This window comes from Chiloscyllium punctatum, chromosome 26, assembly GCF_047496795.1.
Source record: "Chiloscyllium punctatum isolate Juve2018m chromosome 26, sChiPun1.3, whole genome shotgun sequence".
Lineage (NCBI taxonomy): Eukaryota > Metazoa > Chordata > Chondrichthyes > Orectolobiformes > Hemiscylliidae > Chiloscyllium > Chiloscyllium punctatum.
In genome coordinates this window covers 80,165,084-80,184,891 of record NC_092764.1, presented here as the reverse complement: position 1 = coordinate 80,184,891, position 19,808 = coordinate 80,165,084, and the positions used below count along the sequence as shown (strand labels likewise).

The window sequence follows — 19,808 nt, the reverse complement described above, 5'->3', positions numbered from 1 at the left end:
TGAAAATACCAAATTCATACTAGCAGCAGAAGAGGAAGACTGTACCTCCAGACCCTGTAAAAACTTGACAGCGTCTGTTCTTAAGCTCAGCTGCAAGTACCATCTACTGCTACATCTGGGTTCATTTTTAACAAACAATTGGGTTTACTCAAGTTCTTATTATGTCCACTTTAATTCTACACATCGACTGTCAATCAGACCAACTTTCAGGTCATTTAGAATAGTCCTACTGTCGCGGAATTCAGAACTATCAATTCAGCAATATATCTTCCTTCTCAATAGAAGGTAAATGGCACACACCAACACTACAAAGCCAAATTCAGTTCAATAGCTCCATCAGACACCGTTTAAACAACATCCCTGATAAAAACCTTGTTCTGAGGTTTCAGTTTGCTCCACCCTTCCAGATATTCAGAGCGGCCAACACATTCTTTGTGTATTACAAGTTTTTTTTAAACACTTTGACATTCTGATTGGCATGCTGGCTTGATCCTGGCTCATTTTGAACAGCAACCATGGCCTCTTCTGTGCACACATGTTGTCGGAATTAGATGGCTCCTCTTTGGTTAATTTTACTGCTCGGTTTGAAACACCTTTCAGTATCACACGTGGATGTGGATGTCTCGATCTCCACTAGAGGTCAGTAAATCTCTTCTCCAGCTCTCCAAAGCCAACTTTGTATTTCAGCATGGATTCCAGATATCTTCCTGTCTCAGAAATTACTTAATAACTGGATTTCCTTTAAGTATAAAGGAAACTCTATTTTTTTTTTTGACAGAGTATGGAGTCCATCCCATGCACACAGCTCATCTGAAATGTTTCCATATCCAGGAACCCGGGTGTCACTTCTCCAGGTGGCAGGTCAGCAAATTGCTTACCATCATTTTGAACATTTTCAGAACTCGCTCCAATCCTGACTGGATTTAATTTAGCATTCCAATTACTTGTGCATTTCCAAACCAAATGGCATTACTTCAGCATTGTCACTCTTCCCTGACAGTGTGGAACTACTGGACCTCCTTAATGTGTCACCAGGAGACATTTCCTCATCGCCTTCACAGACAACTTTCTAGTACTGCACATTATTCTCGGAAACTCTTTGAATCAGGTGGTTTGCAATCACTTTCCAAACCATTTAATTTCGTCAAACTGGAAACAAAAAGTCAATTTTCAAATTAGCCACCATTTTTATTCTTTCTGCTTGATAGGTGTGTTTGTGTGTGTGGGGAGGGTGATGGTGCAATTACCTCATTTTGCTACATTGCAAGAATTTGATGCAAAATGGTACCAATGGAGTATGTGTGATAGTTCATGGAGGCCTGTCTTGTGCCTTGCTCATGCACCTACAGTGTTATGTAACCAGATCTGAGAGAGAGAGAGAGAGAGAGAGAGAGAGAGATGCCAAAGGTCCCCCTAGACTATGGTTAATTACTTTATAATATCCCATTAATTTTTGTATATGACATCCTGTCCTGGATTTCTTTTTGATGAGTCATTTTGGCAGGTTTACTTTTGTAATTCTATTGCTGGTTTGTGCCCAACCTTCTTCACCTCATCCGGACACTTGTCAAGATGACCATCTTATGGAACATCGAGTTTTGTCTTCAGGAACTTGCCAAGGAAATTATATTGGGACAATCTGAACCCGGTCAATTCTTCATTTGCAGTACTGAAGTAAAGGTCTAGCCTCAGAGAGTTGAATGTCAATGTATTTAATTACTTCTTCTTTAATTCTTCATGTCATCCTAGTTCACTTTGATACTTTTTCATTTGCATTGCTTCACAGAGTTCTCCAGTTGCTGTTGTCCTGGTCACCCTTAATCTAGCCTCAAGTATTAGCCATCACACTTGTAAAATTCGCCTAACTTTATTCTAAAGTAGCTCTTGCCTTTTGACATATTTTGCTTTTTGAAAATTATTGTGAGCTTTGCTGATTTCACAGCAATGTTTCCTCTGAACAATCGTGTAAAATTCAATTCTTTGGGATAATGATGGCAGTTGTTAGTTTCATCAGAATACTTTGTGTGGCTGAAAGTGAGGACACTGTTACCTAGTTTTTTCATTATGACTTTCTTTCGTTATTATTGAAGATGTCCAGTTTGTCCAATGTGTTAACGTGGACCCCCTGGACATGTTATGACACATAATGGGACATGAGCCTAGACCTTTCATTTGATTCTTGGATCTAGTGCCTTTGAACTGTTAATTGTGTGTAATTACACACAGATAATGGGACTTATAACTGAGAGGTATGTGTTTTCATAAATATAGGAGCAGACTGAAGCTTAATCTTCACATAAAACTCTGAACACTCACTCACAGTCTCTCATCGCTCTTCTGCTCCCACAGCTTGTTGGCTCTCCATACCCTTTGACCACAGCAATTTTTAAAGTCTCAGTAAGGACCACATTGAGAAAAACTTTGGGAAGCACTCTGCTAAACCATACAGGGGTGATTAATGAATCTATATGAGGCTGATAAAAGATATTAGTGAGAAGTTTAAAACCTGTACTTTAAAAGTAAGTATGAGAGGACGCCACAATGTCTAATTTTAACCATCCACTGACAATTGACTTACATAAGGTAGGTCCCATGTATCTGAAGGTTAGGACAAATATACACTGTCAAATTGGCAACTAGATTTAGTATCTTGACAATGATACCTAGAAAGGACAAAAGCGCTATCACTGAGATGATGATGGGGAAATGAATATGAATTAGATTTGAGCCACCAGGTAACGTTCTGACTGATCGTGGAAGCTAAGTTGCCAATGATGAGTTACAAGACATGGGTGAACACATAAAATTTGTGGCCCCAAATACAGCACTTGGAAGTCCTTTCAGCAATGGACTTTGTGTAGGAAACATGCTGTGACCAATGAAATCCTGCATAAAAGAATAATTGACTAATGCGACTACAATTTGAGAAATATCCCAGCATGGTCCATGCAAAGAATTAACTCAAGATTGTTGAAAGATATCGTTGCCATTGATTAGATTATGGACACAATCCAAATTTGCTTTCATGTGCGTGATGATCCTCCTGTTTTAAAAGCTACCATTAGTTACTGTTCCTCCTGCATGTTTGAATGCTTTATTTAAAAGGGCAGGCTTCTTCGGGGCTGGGATCCTTGGGAAAAAAGTGGCACCCACTCAGGAATTGTTTGAGGCCATCCAAAAGAGAGTTCACTTCAGGAACTTTCAATTGGCAGCCCTTCAAAGTAAGGAGGATGCTAGCCATAGACAGAGGACAGACAGACAGAGAGACGGATGTAAGAGAAAACGGTGCAGTTAGTGCAAGTTACAAAAATAATTTTAAAATATGTAATTACTCAGTTGTTGATTAGTCCACAGTAAATGAGGGATTGTGTGCCTTTCTTGAATTTTCTTTTGGCTCTTGCATCTTCAGTCTCCATTATTCACCCTCTTTGAAAACTTACTGCTGCTTTGTCAAGCAGGTCTCACCCTCATGGACATGCCTTTCCAGCACAGAGGGCAAAGCCAATCTTCTTCAAGTGCTTTGAGAATATTGGGTATGATCGTCCGAGGACAGCTAAGTGTATGGCTAGAGCTTTCTCAGGTATTGGCAACATATCACTCGAGTTTGGCCGGAGTGCCGGAAGGACTTCGTATCTGTCTACAGCTACTGGTCAGTGTTGACATATTTGAGCAGTGTCCCATAGTGGACAACGTATTCTGTGTAGGATGTCTGTGCTGATGGTTGCTGACTAGGATATGTGGCTACTGAGTGAGCTGAAGTGATCAACCGTTGCTGCCAGTGATCCTCAGTGATTACTCGAGGTGGATTTGGAGCACGCCCTGATATTGTCTTCTTGCCATTCCGATTCAACTGTAGGGCTCATTTTGGGACTTTGACCAATTGAAGACTGGCCCAGAGGTTTCCTGCGTGCACAGTAAGATATAACAATAAGCTGCACACTGGAGGTCTTCGTCTGCAAGATTTCCATTTTCACTTTCAGCCTTTGAGAGCTTGAGAACAATCCCATCAAGTTTGTGTTTAGTTCAGACGCTGGGTGAGAGGGCATCCTTGACCATGGTTGGGATTGTCACTAGGAAGCTGGAGAAGGCGGTGAGTTCAAGAACACATCGATGGGAAGGGCATCAGACTCCAGTCTGTCACAGAGAACAATGGCAGTCATATCATGTTAAAAAACTGCACAATCTTGATGCATGTCCATGGACATTGCTCCTAGAGACTTTCACAATGGACTGAATTGAAGGCCTTTGACAGTCTAATGAAAACAGCTTAGTTTTGCTCCTGGCATTTCTGTAATTCCATGAGATCCAGGAGAGTCACTGAGCATAGAACTAGGCCCTTCAGCCCACCATGTCTACGCCAATCAACAAACACCAAACTACACTAATGCCACTTTCTTTACCTGCCTTGGTCCACAGCCCTGGCATTTTAAATATTCATCCAGGTGTTTCTTAGCTTTGAGAGAGTACGCTTCCAGTATTCTCTCAGGTAGTGCAGTCCATGTATCTACCAACATCTGGGGGGAAAAATTCTTTCTCATATCTTCCCTAAACCACTTGCTGCTCACCTTAAACTTACAGCTTCTAGTCTTCGACATGTCTGCCATGGGAAAGAGATTCACCGACTTACGCTGTAAGTTTGTTTACTTCAAACAGAGCTGCCCGCCCCCCGCCCCCCGCCCCCCACCCCGACCCCAGTGCCCAAACCCCGCCCCCCCACCCCAGCCTCCTCTGCTCCAAGGAAAACAAACCCGGCCTATCCAGTTTCTCCTCATAACTGAGACTTTTCATCCCAAGCAACATTCAGATAAATCTCCTCTACATGTTCTCTTGTGCAATCATGTCCTTCTGACAGGGTGGTAATCAGAACTGCACACAGTATTCCAACTGTGCCCTAACTAACATTTTATGAAGTTGTAACAAGATTTCCTTGCTCCTATATTCTACGTCCCACCTAATAAAAGAAAGCATTCCATATGCCTTCTTCACCATCCTGTCTACCTGTGCTGACACCTTCAGGGATCTATGGACCTGTACACCAAGGGCCCTTTGTTCCTCAGTACTCCATAGGACCTACCATTCATTGTATATGTCTTTCCCTTATTAGACCTCCAAAAATTCCACACCATGCACCTGTCAGAATTAAACTTCATCTGCCATTGCTCTGCCCAATTTACCAGCTGATCAATATCAGACACTAGCCTGAGACCATCTTCCTCATTATCAACAACATCCCTAATTTTCACGTCATTTGCAAACTTACTAATTATACCTTCACCATTCACATCCAAGTTGTTAATGTAAAAACAAACAGCAAAGGTCCCAGTACCAAGCCATGTGGTACAATGCTAGTCATTCAATTACAAAATAAGCCCTCCATCATCACCTTTGCCTCCTACTGTTAGGCCAATGTTTAATCCAGTTGGTCAACTTACCTTGAAACCCATGGGATCTTAACGTCTGTTCCAACCCTACACATGGGACCTTGTCACAGACCTTACTGAAGTCCATGAAAATCACATCAACTGCACTACCTTCATCAACATATTTAGTCATCTTTTCCAAAAAAAAACTCAAAACGTCAGACCAGATATTTCTCTAAAAAATCCAAACTGATTAATCGCTGATCAATGCCTCCATTTCCAAATACTGATTCATCCCATTCTTTAGAGTTTTTCTAATGATTTCCCTACTGGTTATGTCAGACTAAATGGTTTGTAATTACCTGGTCTAATACTGCTGCCCTTCTTGAACAAATGAACCAGATTAGCTATCCTCCAGCAAGGTATTAAATATCACTGCCAAGACACCAGCAAACTCTCCCTTGCCTCCCACAGCAGCCTTGGGATTTGTGCACCTGTAAGCCTGTTTAAAAAGTCTAATATCTCCTACTTATTACTCTTAACATGCTCCAGAACCTCACCAATCAAACCTGAGATCCCCGGTTACAATGTTTTTTTGCCTTTGTGAATACAGATGAGAAGTATTCAATTAAGCCATCATCTACATCCACTGATTGCCCTTTTGGTCTCTAATAGATCCCACTGTTCCCCTGGTAATTCTCCCACGCTTGACATACAAAAAACCTTGACGATTTTCTTGCTCTCACCGACCATAGATATTTCATGGCCCCTCTATGCCCTTCTAATTTCATATACTCCATACTTTTGAAGAGCCTTCTTTTTTGAGGCACTGCATATGACATGTATATCCTTTTTTTTCCTTGACAAAATGCTCAATATCCCTTTAAATCCAGGATTCCCAACACCTGCTGCACTTGCCCTTTACTCAAAAGGAATACACTAACCCTGTACTCTCACTATACTATTTTTAAAAGTCTCCCGCTTTACAAATTAGACTTAAAATGTGAGTCGCTGCTCCCGGTCTATATTTGCCAGACCCCTGTCTAATGATACTGAAATCTGTCTTCCCTCAACTTTGACACAAAATGTTCACCCACTGAAATATTAACCATTTGAACGGCTTCATTCCCCAGGATTAGGTCTAGCGCTACAGTTCTGGTGGGACTATCTGCACACTGGCACCAAAAAAAAAGGCCTCCCGCAAGCATTTTAAAAACTCCTTCCCATCTGATCTTTTCAGACTAAGGCAATCACAATTAATGTGAGAAAACAATGAAGTTCCCTTCAATTATAACCCTGTTCCTCTCACGCCTTTCTGTGATTTCCTTAGGTTTCGGCCCCTGTAAATTCCTCTGACTGCTGGGAGTTGAAAAGTGTGATGCTGGAAAAGCACAGCAGGTCAGGTAGCATCAGAAGAGCAGGAGAATCGATGTTTTGGCCAAAAGCCCTCTGATCTCCAGCATCTGCAGTCCTCACTTTCTCCTGACTGCTAGCAGTCCTGCTATATAATTCCTGCAAGGTAATAACCCTTTTTTTTTATTTCTAAGCTCTGTCCAGATGGTCTAATTTGAAGACCTTTCTACAAAGTCCTCCCTCATTACTGCGGAATCTGTTGAACGGTAAAGATCAGATCTGTCATGCCTTGTAAATGCTCTGAATCCACGATGGGATTCTGACAGAAAGGTGTCTGCAACTGCAGGTAATCCAGAAGACTGAGACAATCTTGGCAACACGGAGGTCTCCTGGGAGCCCTGCTTCATCCCAGGTTTGCTGGAAAACTAAGCATACACTTTGCACAATTAAGTCTCTGTCGAACATGCACACCTCAGCTGAGATACCAACCAGAGCTGCAAGCTGTTCGTTTGGGCTTATGCAATGGCTCGGTGAATTTTGTCCAGGGAGGTTCAGTAAGGTTCTATCAGGCCAATGAAAGCAGATGGTGGTCTGAGCCCATTCAGACCCATGCCAGTCTCGGCTGCTGACAGGTTCATCCTGCTTCAGGCAGCATTGAGGCTCCTCTCAAAAACTTGACTCTCCCATAAGGGACCATGAAGAGCAGAAGCCCTGGTAAGACATTAATCATTACGGCAATCAAACTGTTAAGATTCATTCCTTGCAATTAATCAGAATGAACTGCCAAATCTTTCAATCTGAGCCACTCACTAGAAGCAAACAAGATGATTTGTACAGCAAGTGCTCTTGTGTTATTCAATCGGGGTCCTGAGGAAGACTACTCAGATTGTAGCAATGTGAGATTACTTGATGCAGGTGATACAGCGCACACACCCAAAGGCTTATTACCAGATAGCTACTTGACTAACATGTAGACCAGAGAGTTTGAATGGATGGAGCGAGACGATAATGTGGAATATTCAGGAAAAGCAAATGGTCATTTTAATGATTAATTGAAAGTTCAGGATGACGACTAGGAGTATGGTCACAAACAGGCAGAATGAGGCAAAGACAGGAGAGTAAACAAACACTAATAATGGGTGTTGATATGACTTTTGCTAGAGAAACGCTCTATCTGCTTTCAATAGTGGTAAATACGGACGATTGAATTTTAACTTCCATCATCTGATTGTTATGCCAGAGACCACAATGGACTCAAATAGTTTTAGAAAGGGCCAAAGATGGCTACAATGGTAACCTGATCAGAGATTGAGGCAAACCTTGGGAGACCCATCTGGAGCAACTAGTTGGCAATGAAATTACCTTTTGTTATTGAAAGAATTCAAAACCAGGCAACTAATATAATTTTGTTTAGATTGACCAAGATCAAATGACAGAAGTTGGTCAGTGCAGGGAGGTGCAATTTCCACCACAAGACCGTGCCCCTCAGTATGAAATCAAAATGGCAGTCAGGGAAAAGGACCAGCTACAGTGAGGAAGGGAGCAGCCCAAGTTAAGATCAGAAGGAAGGAGGTAAAGCGGGGACAGAGGGAAAGTAACTTCAGAAAATGAGACTGGAACTGCTAATACAATTTGAGAAAAGAGGCCTTAGAAGTAAAGCAATGTGAAAGCAAAATGACATGCAGCAGGGTAACTAAAAGTGAGGACTTGCTAGAATTAAAGATCACTTGGAGTTTAATGAGGTACCACAAGAAGGCTAACTATTTGCACTGAAAAAGGCTTATAATTGACACTTTCGGGGCAAAAGCAAGTTCAGCAGGAGCTTTGATGAATGGCCCAATGATATCGATGTTAGAGTAGACTCTCCCACAGTGGGAAAAGGAAATGGAAATCTTCGGTTGTTTCGGAGCCCTTGGTCACGGCAGTGTAGATCAGTCAATGTGAAAGTTCCAATTCTTCAGGATGACACTTTTCAGAGGGAAGCAATGCTGAAACAATTCAAAGAAGCAACAGATACTGGAGGAAAACCATGGAAATGAAACAATTTAGGCTGGCTCAGTGGTTAGCACTGCTGCCCCCCAGCGCCAGGGACCGGGTTCAATTCCAGCCTTGGGCGATTTCTGTGGGGAGTTTGCATATTCTCCCAGTGTCTGTGTGGGTTGCTTCCGGGTGCACCGGTTTCCTCCCACAGTCCAAAAAGATGTGCAGGGTTAGGTGAATTGGCCAGGCTAAATTGCCCATAGTGTTCAGGGATGTGTAGGTTGGGTGCATTACTCAGGGGTAAATATAGGATAATAGGGTAGGGGAATGGGTCGGGATGGGTTACACTTTGGAGGGTGGGTGTGGACTTGTGGGGCCAAAGGGCCTGTTTCCACACTGTAGGGATTCTATATTAAAAAAATGCATCAATGGCCTGAATAGTACTTTCAGGTTGTGATGTGTTTCGGTTACCTCTGTTTCGCTGAATCTAGACTGTGTTTTGCTAAAAACAAAATTTTACTTTGGCAACAAACAAAGACAAAAGACAAACCATTCCAGCTATTTTCTTCACGCAACAGCAAAATACCGTGGTTGCTGCAAATCTAAAGTAAAAATAAAGCCTGGAGAAAGTCAGAAGTTCAGACAGTTCTGGAATGTTTCCATCTTTTCTTGTTGGCATCTTCAGGATGCAGGTGATTGTTTTTTAGATGGGATTGCAGAATTTGAGAAATGTTATAAAATTCTTCTGTTTTTATTCATTGACAAGATGTGGCCAACGCTGGCTGCACTAACATTTAGAGCTGATTCTTAGCTGGCCTTTAGAAGGTGGTGGTGAGCTACCATCTTGAATCACTGCTTAATGTAGGTGGTTCCACAATGGCCTTAGGCAGAGAACTCTAAGATTTTAACCCAGCGACACTAAAGGGACATCAATATATTTCCTAGTCAGGATGGTGTGTCATCTGGAGATGAACTTGCATGAAGTTGTGCTCTTGTGTAACTGCTGCCCACATCCTCTCAGCTAGTTGTGGTCATGGTTTTAGAAGGTGGTGTTCAAAGTAGTCTTGGTAAATTGTTGCAGTGCAACTTACACTTGTACACACTGCTGCTGAGTGTCGGTGATGGAGGGAGTGAACGTTTTTGGGTGAGATGCCAATCAAGTGGCTGCTTTGCCCTGGATAGTATCAAGCTTGTGTGTTGTTGGAGCTGCAATGATTGAAGCGAATGGAGAGAGAATTCCATCACACTCCTGACTTGTGCCTTGTAGATGGTGGACAGGCTATGGGGAGTTAGGTGAATTACTCGCTGCAGGATCCCTCGCCTCTGACCTGCTTGTGTTGCCACTGTGTTGACATAGGAGATTCTGTGATGGTAATGCCATTGAAGTCAAAGGGTGACAGTTAGATTCTCTCTTGCTGGAGATGGCCATTGCCTGGCAGTTGTGTGGTGCAAATGTTATTTGTTATTTATCAGCCAAAAATTGTGTATTATCTAGGTTCTTTTGCATTTGGACATCACTGCTTCAACAACTGAGGAGTCACAAATAGTGCTGTACATTGTGCAATCATTAGCAAACTTTGCACCTTATGATTGACAGAAGGCCATCGATGAAGCAGCTGAAGATGTTTGGGCCCAGGATACTGCCCTGAAGCACTTCTGCAGAGGGGTCCTGGAGCTGTGATGTCTGACTCCCAACGACCACAATCACCTTCCTTTGCATTAGATTTTACTCCAACCATTGGAGAGTTTTCTCCTGATTCCCATTGACTCCAGTTTTGTTAGATCTCCTTGATGCCACACTTGGTCAAGGCAGTCAACTTTCACCTCACCTCTGGAATTCAGCTCTTCATCCATGTTTGAGCCAAGGCTGTAATGAAAGCAGGAGCTGAGCAGATTATTGCGAAGCAAGTGCTGCTTGATAGCATTGTTGATGACACCTTCCATCACTTCATTAATGACCAACAGTAGACTGATAGGGCAGTAATTGACCGGGTTGGATTTGGCCTGCCTTTTCTGTACAGGATGTACCTGGGCATTTTTCTACATGGATCAGATAGGTGCCAAGTCATGGAACAACTTGACTAAAGCTATGGCATGTTCTCAAGCACAAGTCTTCAGTGTTATTGTTGTCAGGGTCCACAGACTTTGCTGGTATCACATGGAGTGAATCAAATTGGCTGATGACTGGCAACTATGAAGCTGGAGACCTCTGCATCAAGCCAAATCAGATCATTTACTGAGCACTTTCGGTTGAAGACTGTTGCAAATGCATCAGCCTTATCTTTTGTACTGATTCAAATAGACTTTAAAATGCAGGTGTCAAGCTGCGAGACTTGCAAATACACAGATTTAGAATTAGAGTCATAGAGATGTACAGCATGGAAACCGACCCTTCGGTCGAACCCGTTCATGCCGACCAGATATCCCAACCCAATCTAGTCCCACCTGCCAGCACCTGGCCCATATCCCTCCAAACCCTTCCTATTCATATACCCATCCACATGCCTCTTAAATGTTGCAATTGTACCAGCCTCCACCACATCCTCTGGCAGCTCATTCCATACACGTACCACCCTCTGCATGAAAAACTTGCCCCTTAGGTCTCTTTTATATGTTTCCCCTCTCACCCTAAACCTATGCCCTCCAGTTCTGGACTCCCCGACCCCAGGAAAAAGACTTTGTCTATTTATCCTATCCATGCCCCTCATAATTTTGTAAAACTCTATAAGGTCACCCCTCAGCCTCCAACGCTCCAGGGAAACCTCAGCCTCTTCAACCTCTTCCCTATAGCTCAAATCCTCCAACCCTGGCAACATCCTTGTAAATCTTTTCTGAACCCTTTCAAGTTTCACAACATCTTTCCGATAGGAAGGAGACCAGAATCGCACACAATATTCCAACAGTGGCCTAACCAATGTCCTGTACAGCCACAACATGACCTCCCAACTCCTGTACTCAATGCTCTGACCAATAAACGAAAGCATACCAAACACCTTCTTCACTATCCTATCTACCTACGACTCCACTTTCAAGGAAATATGAACCTGCACTCCAAGGTCTCTTTTTTCAGCAACACTCCCTAGGACCTTACCATTAAGCGTCTAAGTCCTGCTAAGATTTGCTTTCCCAAAATGCAGCACCTCACATTTATCTTAATTAAACTCCATCTGCCACTTCTCAGCCCATTGGCCCATCTGGTCAAGATCCTGTTGTAATCTGAGATAACCCTCTTTGCTGTCCACTACACCTCCAATTTTGGTGTAAACTGCAAACTCACTAACAGTATCTCTTATGCTCGCATCCAAATCATTTTATATAAGTGACAAAAAGTAGAGGACCCAGCACCGATCCTTGTGGGAAATAGTGAGGAAAGAGATCAATCTGAGACAGGTACAGATGAGAAAAGAAGTGAGTCAATCAGGGCAGGCAGGGACAAAGCAGAGGACAAGATAGGACTGATAAATGAAACTGCATTTATTTCAATGTAAGAGGCCTAACAGGGAAGGCAGATGAACTCAGGGCATGGTTAGGAACATGGGACTGGCACATCATAGCAATTACAGAAACATGGCTCAGAGATGGGCAGGACTGGCAGCTTAATGTTCCAGGATACAAATGCTACAGGAAGGACAAAAATGGAGGCAAGAGAGGAGGGGGAGTGGCATTTGTGATAAGCGATAGCATTACAACTGTACAGAGGGACGATACTCCTGGAAATACATCCAGGCAAGTTATTTGAGTGGAACTGATAAATAAGCAAGGGATGATCACCTTATTGGGATTGTATTATAGACCACCTAATAGTCAGAGGGAAATTGAGAAACAAATTTGTAAGGAGATCTCAGTTACCTGTAACAATAATAGGGTGGTTATGGTAGGGGGTTTTAACTTTCCAAACATAGACTGGGACTGCCATAGTGTTGGATAGAGATGAATTTGTTAAGTGTGTACAAGAACATTTTCTGATTCAGTATGTGGATGTACTGACTAGAGAAGGTGCAAAACCTATGCTACGCTTGGGAAATAAGGCAGGGCAGGTGACTGAGATGTCAGTGGGGGAGCACCTTGGGGCCAGCAACCTAATTTTATTAGTTTTAAAATAGTGGTGGAAAAGGATATACCATATCTAAAAGTTGTTGTTCTAAATTGGAGAAAGGCTAATTTTAATGGCATTCGGCAAGAACTTTCAAAAGCTGATTGGGGGAAGATGTTCGCAGGTAAAGGGACGGCTGGAAAATGGGAAGCCTTCAGAAATGAGATAACGAGAGTCAGAGACAGTATATTCCTGTCAGGGTGAAAGGAAAGGCTGGTAGGTATAGGGAATGCTGGATGACTAAAGAAATTGAGGGTTTGGTTAAGAAAAAGAAGGAAGCATATGTCAGGTATAGACAGGATAGATCGAGTGAATCCTTAGAAGAGTATAAAGGCAGTAGGAGTATACTTAAGAGAGAAATCAGGAGGGCAAAAAGGGGACATGAGGTAGCTTTGGCAAATAGAATTAAGGAGAATCCAATGGGTTTTTACAAATACATTAAGAACAAAAGGGTAACTAGGGAGAGCATAGAGCCCCTCAAAGATCAGCAAGGCAGCCTTTCTGTGGAGCCACAGGAGATGGGGGAGATGAGTATTTTGCATCAGTGTTTACTGTGGAAAAGGTCATGGAAGATAAGGAATGTAGGAAAATAAATGGTGACATCTTGAAATATGTCCTTATTACAGAGGAGGATGTCTTGAAATGCATAGAAGTGGATAAACCCCCAGGACCTGATGAGGTGTACCCTAGAGCTCTGTGGGAAGCTAGGGAAGTGATTGCGAGGCCGCTTGCAAAGATATTTGTATCGATAGTCACAGGTGAGGTGCCAGAAGACTTGAGGTTGGCTAACGTGGTGCCACTGTTTAAGAAAGGTAGTAAGGACAAATCAAAGAACTCTAGACCAGTGAGCCTGACCTAGGTGGTGGGCAAGTTGTAGGAGGGAATCCTGAGGGGCAAGATGCACATGTATTTGGAAAGGCAACGACCGAATCGGGATAGTCAACATGGCTTTGTGTGTGGGAAATCATGTCTCACAAACCTGCTTGTTACTTCTTCAAAAATCTCAATGAGGATTGAGGAGGGTAGAGCAGTAGCTGTGATCTATCAGTAATGCGTTCGACAAGGTTCCTCATGGTAGACTGATTAGCAAGGTTAGATCTCATTGAATACAGAGAGAACTAGCCATTTGGATACAGAACTGGCTCAAAGGTAGAAAACAGAGGGTGGTGGTGGAGGGTTGTTTTTCAGACTGGAGGCCTGTGACCTGTGGAGTGCCACAAGGATCGGTGCTGGGTCTACTATTTTTCATCATTTATATAAATGATTTGTATGTCAGCATAAGAAGTTTGTAGATGACACCAAAATTGGAGGTGTAGTGGACAGTGAAGAAGGTTATCTCAGATTACAACGGGATCTTGATCAGATGGGCCAATGGGCTGAGAAGTGGCAGATGGAGTTTAATTCAGATAAATGTGAGGTGTTGCATTTTGGGAATGCAAATCTTACCACTTAATGGTAAGGTTCTAGGGAGTGTTGCTGAACAAAGAGACCTTGGAGTGCAGGTTCAAAATTCCTTGAAAATAGAGTAGCAGGTAGATAGGACAGTGAAGGCAGCATTTGGTATGCTTTCCTTTATTGGTCAGAGTATTGAGTACAGGAGTTGGGAGGTCATGTTGCAACTGTACAGGACTTTGGTTAGGCCATTTTTGGAATATTGCGTGCAATTCTATTCTCCTTCCTATCAGAAGGATGTTGTGAAACTTGAAAGGGTTCAGCTAAGATTTACAAGGACGTTGCATAGGTTGGAGGATTTGAACTTTGCTTGAATTAAATTAAATCTTCATTAGTCAATTCCACTCCAGGGAACACCTGCAATTTAAGGTTGAACAGGCTGGGGCTATTTTCCCTGGAATGTCAGAGGCTGAGGGATAACCTTAAAGAGAGTTATAAAATCAGGAGAGGCATATTAGAATAAATAGACAAAACCTTTTCCCTAGGGTGGAATAGTCTAGAACTAGAGGGCATAGGTTTAGGGTGAGAGGGGAAAGATATAAAAGAGATCTAACGGGCAACGTTTTCACACAGAGGGAGGTACGTGTGGAATGAGCTGCCAGAGGAAGTGGTGGAGGCTGGTACATTTGCAACATTTAAGAGGCATTTGGATGGGTATATGAATAGGAAGGGTTTGGAGGGATATGGGCTGGTTGCTGGCAAATGGGACTAGATTAATTTAGGATATCTGTTTGGCCTGGACTGTTTGGACTGAAGGGGCTGTTTCCGTGCTGTACATCTGTGACTCTCTGACTTGACAAAGTAGATCCTGAGAGGTCATCTCCAACCCGTGGGGGAGTCTAGAATTAAATGACAGTTCTAAAAAAAATAGTGGTCTTGCTTTTAAGTTCGAGATGTGGAGTAATCTTTATCTCAAGGGTAATTCTTTTCCTGAGGGAACAGAGGGTACATCATTGAAGGTATTCAAGATTGTTATATTCAACTTGGATCAACTGGGAAGTCAAGGGTCATGTGCAGCAGACAGGAAAATGAAGTTCAGACAATCAGATCAGCATCATTTGATGATGCAGGCTCAGGTAATTAAATGGCCTATTGCTCTTTCTAATCCTTGTGTTCATATGTTTTGTGAAAGGTCCACTTTCTTTCACAGATACCGGCACCCTCTGCAGATAGAAGCTCAATAAATGAAGATGCTCTGATTTTGGTTCGGAGTTGAGCAAGAGTTGGTTGAACAGACAGTCTTGGTGGAAATAGTGAGATGAAGAGCCAGGGTTATTAACAACCTTGAGAAATTTATCCAAGGACTCTTGGATAGTTTTCATTTTCTTTTGCCGGTAGATCTCTCTGTAGCAGTTAACATGCTCATTGATCGCCCTGTTCACTTTGGCGCTGCGTTCTCTGTTTGGGTCACCCTCAGTGAAGATTTCCAATGCCTCTTCAATGACCTGGAAAGCCTTTGATAATTGGTTTGCTAACAGAACCAGCGGGGGCACCATTTCAGTGCAATCTTCTTCTTTAGTTTGTTGACTCTTTAGTTGAATTACATTTTTATTAGTCAATTCCTCTCCATGGAACACCTGTAATTCCACCCACTCAGCCTCCTTGACTTTATCAAAGCCCATTTCCCTTGCTGAAGTCATGACTACATGCTGAATTTCAGGGACAGCGTCACGAGATCCTCTGTGGTTGCTGGCAGACTCAGTCTTCTCCTCTTTGGAGATGTGCCACAGAGAATGTAGATGCCCCGGTAAAGCCCTGTTCCATCAATGGTGAAGGCTTGTTTCGATGAGTAACCATCTTCTTCAAAATTTATTTTCAAAGGGGCAGGGAATACATCAGCCCCTTCAGGACTAGTAATAGCTACTTCACCGCTCACTTTAATGTTATGCAAACAGGAACGTCTCTTGAAGCGCCCGATACAACTTTGACTAGCAGTGAAACTTTCCAACTGTGAACCCGCACCTTGCCCATTCTGCAAGTCGTCATACAGGCTTCTGGCTTTTGCCTGGATGACCATCAAACTAAGAGACACCTTGGACAGGTTTTGGTCTTTTATCCAGACTTATGAGTGTCTTTCCATGCTCGCCATGATGCTGCTTCTGGTCCAACATATCCTGCTGGCACTTACTGGTGTAACACTTAGTGCACTGTGTTTGATTTTGTCAGCATTACTACGAATTGTTCTCAATGACGTAGGGGGCAGCCCAAGTGCTCTGCCGATCGTGACTGCTCATTCTCCAGCCTCAAACCGTTGTAAAACCTCTAATTCCATTTCCAATGTGATCGGTTTCTTTTCCATAGTACCTAATTGATTACCATCAGTTGCCAGCTGTTTTTGATTCATGTTTAAGAGCGAACAGGAACACTAAGTCACAAGCTTGGAAGAATCTTAGACAGATTTCCAATGGCTTCTCTGTCTCCAACCGATGCAAAGCTGAACAAGGCCACACTCAGGGCTCAGAATTGATCAGAAGATTAGAAATTCAGGTTTCTGAAGGATAAGTATTGTACCCTATATCTTTCACTCACAGCTCTTGAGCAAATGCCTCTCCCACCGACTTTAAGTGGCCTCTCTGCTTCATCCGATACAAGTCTCCACACCATCAAAATTGAGGCTCTAAAATAAGGATTTCAGGGTCAGGAAATAGGCCTTCATTAAAAGTGAGCAGTCTACAAGTTTCAGCTTTATTCCTGAAAACAATACACAGTCAATATAGCATTTCTACATAGTGTCTTGTGCTGCAGTTTTCAGGAAGAGTAGCTGATACCTCAAATGTCTCTCCTCACGCTCACTCTAAGATAGCACCAAACAGTTCACACGATACTACACAAGGTACTGCAGAGACAGTAATGTTCAGAATGCAGGTCAGCACTGTTAGACCCACAATGTTAAAGCAAACAACAATTTAAAGTGGGGACTTACTGAAACTTTAAATCAACAATTCCATTTATACAGTATGTTACTCTAGTCTTGGTTGATAATGTTGCCACATCACAGAAAGATGACGTTATGTCTAAAATAAAAGGTCAGAGAAATTGCAAAGATTAATTGGTCAGTTGAACTGCTTGTAGACTGGACCACATTAAATTTGATACATTAGAGTGAAGTCTGAAGAAGGAAAAGCTGTCAAGTAGAGAAGCTTGTAAGGGTAGAACATAAAGTCACTCATTTTCAGATAGATATTAATCTTCTAGTGCAGCTAGATTCTTAATATCTCATTTTGGTGAAAACAGGAAATATTGCCCCTTAGTTAGGTAAGTTAAGAAAATGAAAAAAAAAGTTGTTAAAAGTACAGTGGCTGCCTAAACAATAGCTTTTGCGGAGGTACCAGAAAAAGAATTCTACTTGTCAAATATTTTAAGTGAGATTCACTACATGACTATAGTGAAAATAGTCATGAGTCCATTGAATGTTTTGGAGGTAATAAGTCATTATGGGATAACATACACAAACTGAGAGAGACAACAGATTGCAGATGTACCTTGCTAGTCTGAAAAATACGCTGGAGCGCACAAAGATATGCAAAATTAAACGAATAGATGTAAGTGATCAGCAGATTCTTTTACACAAAGAAGGTCTAGCTAAGGGGCATCTCACAATGTCATGCTCTGAAAAGAATATGTAGGTCTTTAATTTGTTTTGAAAATTTGACTGCAACTGGAAACAGTAATTTTTGTTTAATCAGAGAGAAGGATATCTCAATTGTATGCAAATGCTAAGGCATTAATTTGCCATATAGTTGTGCTGCAATTAAGTGCAACAACAGGCTCAGCGGTAACACACCTAATTCTACATCAGGAGGCTCTATGCTCAAATCATGCAGGGCCTATTGCAATTCAGGCTCTTGTATTTTATATCAGGACAGGCCTTATTGTGTGAGGATATTCGTGCATGTTGAAATTTCAAAAACAGCATTAGTAGATTAAAATCCTTTTTTTTAAGAAAACCCTCTGAGCCAGAGTCTCTAAGCTCAAGTCTTATCTACCCCAGAGGTATTAATTTTATTTTAGTGAATAGAAGATTAAAATTGTAGTGGCTAGGTTAGGAGGTGGACATTTGTAATGTGTGACTTTGTAAATAAAGTTTAGAAACAAAGACTGGTTCTAGTTGTATCCTTCATCATCTGACTTTCTGGATTAGGACACTAATCTCCTTTCTCCATTGGAGAAATTAATGTTTTCAAACAGATACAAAGGAAACTGTTTTCACTAAGTGAAATAACAGTTGATAATTTTGCACAAAATCGACATGCAACTCAGATGGAAACAAGCTGCAGTAGTGCAGTTTGTCCAGCAGGAATGTTCAAGTGAACATACAGGTCAGGTATCACTAATAGAATTGAAGAAAAATGAATTTTAAAGCACAGAAAGTGACCTTTCAGCCCATTGTGCCTATTTTAACTCTGATAGAGCAGTTCAAATTGGGTTCAAAGCTCAGCTTCTCCACATAATCCTGCAAATTCAAGTACATGCCCAGTTGTCTCTTAAAATTCCTAACAGAAATTCATGTCTCTCAGTTACTACAGTCCAGATCTTTACAATACAAAAATACTATCCCAAATTGTCCTTAGTATTTTTATCAATTATTTTTAACATATAACCTCTGGCTTGCAACACACTGGTCAAAAAAAACAGTTTCGCCCCATTTTGTCTGTTAAAATGCCTCATGATATTGAACAACTCTTGTAGGTTTCCCCTCAACCTTTCCTGCTGCAAGACCACTTCCAGCTTTTGCAACCTTGATGTAACTAAAGGTTCTAATCCCTGTATTATCCAGGGAAATCTCATTTGTACTGTCTCCACAATCAGGACATCCTTCCAAAATTGGATTGCCCAAAATTGTACGATACCAATGTCCCATGAATGAAATAAAAAAAACACAAGTTTCTTTAATTTTGTATGCTTCTAATTTCTGAATAAGTCTGGTGTGTTTTTTGATAGCTTTTACATAAACCCATGACATTCCCTCCAATCTTCTTTGCTAGTTAATGAAGCAAGTCAATCAGATTAATCAGACACAGTTTGCCTTTAAACAATGCATGCTTTAACAATCTATGCTACCCCAAGTGAGAGCTCATTTTATTGACAGTGATCTCTCAGTTTTCCCACAATTAACATTAGGTTGACTGATTTGTAGTTACCTCTCCACTTTTTTAGAAAGGTTTTTCTAAAGCTGGTGAAATTGCTTAGTGCTGCTGTCTGTAGACAAGCAAACCCCTTGGAAAAGAAGTGTTTCACTATCTCTCTGCCTGGTTCATAGTTCAAGTTGTCTCACTGTTTGGGACTGGGTTGGATTGTGAGCAAGGCTTCTCACATTTGGAAGTGACTAAATCCCTGCTTTCACCATTGGTTTGACCATTCCTGAATTGAATTTTTAACAATGCCATGCATATCCATGATTGCATTAAACTTGGCATCTTCCTACCATCATACAGTTATTCCAATCAATGATTTTTACATTGTCACCATATAAGATTAGATTACTTACTTAGTGTGGAAACAGGCCCTTCGGCCCAACAAGTCCACACTGACCCGGCGAAGCGCAACCCACCCAGACCCATTCCCCTACA

General features: G+C 41.9%; 1 protein-coding gene across 2 annotated transcripts in view; it reads right to left on the bottom strand.

The window, feature by feature from the left end:
- The window catches only part of fbxl8 (F-box and leucine-rich repeat protein 8), a 30,614-nt gene that overhangs the window by 9,335 nt on the left and 1,471 nt on the right, over positions 1-19,808 (bottom strand). The window contains exon 1 of one of the 2 annotated variants that reach the window (XM_072547785.1): positions 7,203-7,313. The exons of the other annotated variant lie outside the window; for it this stretch is intronic. The gene's annotated coding sequence lies outside the window, so the exon portion shown is untranslated. Of the gene's footprint in view, positions 1-7,202; positions 7,314-19,808 lie in introns of those variants that run through there. 2 annotated transcript variants of the gene reach the window in all.